Source organism: Platalea leucorodia (assembly GCF_965183815.1).
Source record: "Platalea leucorodia genome assembly, chromosome: 2".
NCBI lineage: Eukaryota > Metazoa > Chordata > Aves > Pelecaniformes > Threskiornithidae > Platalea > Platalea leucorodia.
The window spans coordinates 33,524,535-33,530,444 of record NC_138824.1 but is presented as its reverse complement, the minus strand read 5'-3'; positions in this window follow the sequence as shown (position 1 = coordinate 33,530,444).

Here is a 5,910-nt window from a genome sequence, read left to right as displayed (position 1 = left end):
ACCAAAGTGCTTCACTGCCTGTGCTCCTGGGATGGACTGTAATCACTGGGATGGGCTCCCATCTGTTTTATGACTCCATCTCACGAGGCATCACAGGAGTCTCACAGCTCTGCATGTCACCTGTAACTCAGTCATGGACCTTGTCTAACTGAGGATACTTGAAACTTTGGCATTATAAAGAGAGGTGCTATGACGGTGATGCTAATGGAATCTTTTCTAGTCAGAAATGTTTCAGCATATCTGACTTAAAAAAATATCCAGAAAGTCCCTCTTCTGCAAAAGAGGCCTTGAAGTGATGTAATCCCAATGTGTGAAGCCTGTACAATGCAGAAATAAATTGTGCAAATTCATATAAGGTGACTTTGAGCCTCCCGACTGGAGAAACCTGATCCAAAACCTATTAAAGTCCTGAAAAATACATTCACCAATTTCTTTGAGCTTTTTAACAGGCTCTGAGGACTCTAATTACTGACAAGCAATGTGGGTTTTTTTGGTTTTACCAAATGTAGATATTTATGAACTGTTCTTTTACTTATTAACCAGTATTTTCCCCAATACCCTTCTGCTGACTTCAGTTCTGAAACAATGTAAGAACATTCCTACGATTTCATTTCAATTAATTTTTTCCTGAACCGGGGGAAAAATATTTTTACTGCCTTAATGTAAGAGTTTTTACGTAACCATAAAAGACTTTAATATACTAATTATTTCTGTTGAGATTTCAAAATCAGCTTCATTGTTTTGACCTTTGTCATACCCACTAGAATAGAAAGAAGCAGAATGGCAATTCATTGGGAAATTTAAATGACATTTTAATGCATTTTTCCACTGTTTTCAAATATAGTAATTATTTCCCGGTATATCAATTGCTGTTTCCCAGCCTTTTCTAGAATACTATTTTAAATAAAGGCATAAGTTTTCAGTGAAGCATTTTGTGTTATTGGCGATATTTTGCCACCCTTCTTTTTACATGTTCACATTTAGTTATATTAATCACTGTATAGCATGTAGAGAAGTGAAAAAAAAATGGTTAAGTCCATGTCATGACAATTTTGGAGGTTGTAGAATTTCATTTCCTCCTAACATGCATGGAAAACACCTCTCTGCATATTTTCACTACTTGCATCAAAATGTCCCTATTCACACTGAATAGATCAGAGTTTCAGTACAGGATTCTCTTTACATCCCCTAAAGAGTCTGTTCTGTTCCTTGGAAACCTTCCTGTCCAAAACATACTCAGAACTGATACATCTCAATTAAACATTTGTGCCAGGTCCAAAGCAACCTTTTGCTGATGAAATAATTTTGCCAACAATATTCCAACCAAAAGTCATAGCAGAGAAGTTAGTTATGAACATCTCTCCACGGAATAAAATCTCGCCAGTGTAAGAATGTAACACTTGTTTAACAATGCTTGTAACAAAAATGACACGGATGGATGCACTTACTGCTTTATTGAAATGGAATATTTCATCTGCATATTCTCTCTTGAGTTAATAAATGCTGCCTCATTTGAAGTGTAGGTTGGGCGAAGAACTTTTAGTGATTCTCCCTATTTTGAAGGAGAACAAACTAAAATAAAAAAAGGACTTTTTTTTCTAATGTTTTACTTTGACCTGCAGGCTTGCTGCTCTTTGACATTTTCAGATTTTTCAAGACTTTCGACTTTGCAAGGAGAATCGACTTTGCAATGAGAACCTGCTTTCAACACAGCCTTTTATGCAAACACTATGTTTCCTGTTTTGCTTCAAAGTAAAATGATGAAAAAATCCTAGCAGTTATGCAGTCTTACCACAACAGGTAGTATAGTCATGATCATCTCCTGCAACACAAGTATTTGGCAGACAATAGCAAAGAGCTGTATTCTGCTCGGGGGCCAAGAGTTCACATTACAGAGCGAGGACTGTGAACAACAGGAACTGTTGTTTAGGACCTATGTCATTAGTCCTCACACAATCCAAAGGAAGGCACATTTTTTAGGAAGAGAATATCTTTTATTAGGCCAAGAGATACAGTTGGGTAAAGCAGATTAATTAGATAAAGCAGATTCATTTTCAGGTAAATGAACTACTCTTTGGGTCCAAAACATAGAGAGAATATGAAGGTAATTGTAGTTAATTTGCTCTGAATTGCACTTAATAGTTTTAATCAGTCAGACATTTGAGAGAAAAGTGTTTGCTATTTTGGGAGCAGAGGGTGATCGTGATCCTGACCCTGCTAGGGTGACAGAAGAGGTGACAGAAGCTAAATGATCAGAGGATGCGGTAATTCCCATCGAAGATCCGCAAGACCTGAGATGTGGAAAAACTCAGAGGTCTGTCTCAAGTCCATCTGATATGGTGTCTGGTACCTGATAGAGTTATACATTTTAGTTTTCTGGCCCATCTTTGATCTTGCAGTGTCAGGACTGCAAGGTTAGAGACAGCGTAGTTGTTTTGGGAATATAATTTTCCAACTGGTAACTGGGTGTCACTGTTCTTTCCTAATTAGGTAGCACGTGGTGGTTGTTTGGTTTCACCCGCAGAGTTCCCCAAGAGCAGTGAATGCATTGTGTGATGCCTGTGACATTTCAGGATGCGCATGTGTAGGATCGGTGGATTTTGGTGGTTCTGGTGGAGCAGGCATTTATCATGAGGGTGGTGGTAAGATTTGGATCTGATTTTCTCAAGCTCTCTGGTTCTAGCCAGCGTATGCTGGTCTGCCAGAAATTTGCTTTCAGAGATGGAGCTAATGATGATGAGTGTCATTTGAAGGGAAGGAGAGGTACTTCTAGGAAAAATCATTTCAAGGTATAATTTTCTTCCATGTAAGTTGCAACTTGTTAAGATTTTCCAGTATACATTTCTTGCATATTGTGGTACGTGATACCCAGTGGGGATTTTCTCTCTGTATTGTAGTAAGTTTGTACAAGGTTTAGGTGGCTTCTTCAAATATGCAGTCCTAGAGGATTGTCACTGTTGGATGAACATCATCTGAAGCTTTGTGAGGGTGTGTCATGAATGTTCTCCTCAGAGCAAATGAGGTGATGTCTGTGGGCTGGTTGTATATCAGTTTTTCTAGTGTGTTTTGGATAGCTGATGGTTTGTGGAAGGAGGTGTGTTGGTCTGTGGATTTTCTGCATATGGTAGTTTGAAGGTTGCTATTTTTTATGTTGACCTTGGTGTCTAGAAAGTTGATGCTGATGTAAGTTTTCCAGAGATAGTTTTATGGACAATTCTGAATTTGTGGTAGAAATCAATGAGGGAATCCAAGTTTTCAGTCCATATGTCATCTATGTATCCTAGTGTATCCTAGGAACCCACGCTGCTTTGGTGGGAAGGTTAAACTCTTTTTGTTGAGGTGACTTCTGAAGAGCCTGATATCCTGGTGCTTGGATACAAGTACCTGGGTTCTTGTAGTTGCATCTGTGATTTGGTGAGGATGAAATTGTTGTGGATGAAGATGAAATAGATGGGCTTGATATATATAAGATGCTAGTTAGAAGGCTGGTATCACTCAGGCATGCAGGTCAGGCGCAATGCTTCCCTGGTGTGGCACAGTGATGATAATATGAAAGATGGTGCTAGGAAGAAGATAGTTTATGAAGCAGTGATCCTGCAGGAAGCATGTTTTTCTGGAGAAAGTTGCTTTCATGCTTTCATGTATTAAGTGTTTAAAGGTGGTGTCTGCAGATCTTCATAGCTCTTCAGTGAAAGTCTCCTTGAGTTTCCTTCTGTAAGAATCTAGAAGAGCACATTAAAGACCTAAGGTGGCAAGAGAAGAGTTTACACAATGTTTTCCTTCTTCATTAGGAAGAGATTTGAACTCCAAGGTGAAAAGAGAAGATGTCTTTCTTGAGTTCCTTCTCATGTGAAAGCATCAAAAATCATCTGCTAGCATCACTGATGTTATTCTAGCTTCTCCTTTATCTGTTGTTTAATAACTAATTGGCAACTGGATTTTAAAAACTATGTAGACTCTTCAAAAAAAGTTGTATCTTTCAAAAAATTATTTCACTGTTATTCCTCTTCTGAAAAAAATTGTTATTGTAGACCAAAGTAAAATTCATTCAGGGGTGTCCAGCTCAGTATAATGTGAAATTATTTATTTTCACAGTTATTTTACAGGGGATGGTGGCTAGTTTACCTTCATTTTGTTTTCAGAAAAGTCGAGACACACTTAGAGAAACAATTCCTCAAATTTTCTACAGACCACAATGTTACCAATGTTTCCGAGCATAAATGTAAGCATTTGGAAAGAAGAGACAGGGGTAGCCATTCAAGGTTGGGGTATTGCTCCATGGCTTCCTGGTGGGTGATGTTGGGAAGCAGGTGCTCTCACCATCATTTCTCAGATGTGTCTCATTGTTGGTGAAGCAATTGTTATTGCACTGTTTGGGTCCTGTGTTAAATGATATCAGCTTATTTTGATAGTAATTTGTTGCATGGTGGTTTGGTGTATTTCAGACAGTTTCCTTTAATTTGTTGGAGCACGTAATCATGTCTGGTTCAGTCAACCTCTTTGGGAGGTAAAGTTTCTCAATTTCTTAGCTTAGGCAGAACTAAACAGGATATTCTGTCATGTATCAAGAGTCGAAAATTAGACTGTTTTTCTACGGTCAAAATGACCTACATGGATCTGTGTCATTCTCCCATGTTCTTCAAAGCCTGAGCCGGACTTCAATTCACTTGCTTTTATGTCCGGGCCATTTCCCCACTGAATTTTACAGGGCTGCAGACCTAATATACCTGCACTGCCTTTGCAACAAGCACTTTCATAGGATTTAGGAGAACACTTTCCACAAAGCGGACTAGTCAGGCACATAAGATGGATCTACCAAAAAGATAGTCACATCTCCAAAACTGTAGATAAACTGACGAGTGAAAGTCCAGAGGGAGGCAGGAAAGCCTATAAACAGACAAACTCTAAATGAGCAAGTATGTAAAGGGGAGACTTGACCTAAACGGGACGCCCAGAGGACCATGAGAAAGAAAGTGCCTACAAAGTGTAGCATGACTTTACAGGGAAGAGGTTTCGGTACTGAATGCAAGCCGAAGCGTGGCAAGCGCAGGAAGATGTTGTTCCTAAGCAAGCCTTTGGAAACACCTCTGTAGCAGACCGGCCGTGTGAGGCGCGGTGGGGAGGCTCTGATCTGGTTTCAGTGTCAGCCAGTTGCCAGCACAGCTTTCTGCCATTTCTTTACCTCAGTCCTTTAAAAGGACTCTGAACTCTGTTGCCTATTTTGGACAGCGCAAGTCAACACTGTTTGTGCTTATTTTAGGCTGGCCTGGGAGAGGAGTGAGTTAAGACACGGAGGGGCTGACAGGCCTTTGGTCCCCTGAGGACCTGGACCCGCCAAAGGGGCCAGGGGATGACCGAGAGGGCCCACCTGGGGTGCGCACCCCTTCCCGGCACCCCGGCATTGGGGGGACAGGGACCCTCCGGACGCGCCCACGGGCCGAGAGAGGCCTCGGCTGCCGGCGCGTCACAAACCCGAGCGGGGCGAGGGTGAGGAGGGGGCAGAGGGCTGCCGAGGCAGGGCCGCCTGTACTTTGTTCACTCATGGTGGAGGGGAGGCGAAGAGTTTCGCTCCGCGAGGAGGAGCAGCGCCGACCGCGATCGCTGGGCGACCGGCCCGGCGGTGGAGGCCGGGGCTCCGGGGGCGGGCCCGACCCGACCCGACCCTCCCGCCGCGGGCCGGCGGGGGCCGGTCTCTGCTCGGGGCGGGAAGGCGAGGAGGGGGCGGTGGTGATGTGTGTGGCGCGGCGGGGAGGGGGGAGCAGAGGCACGCCGCCTGGGGCTGATTGGCCGCCCAGTTTATAAGAGGTGCCCGGCCGGAGCGGCGGGGTTGTTTGCCGAGGCCGGGGAGCTCCGCGGAGCCGCTGGCAGCCTGTGGAGCCGTCCGAGCGGAGCGGAGCTGCCCGCGGCGCG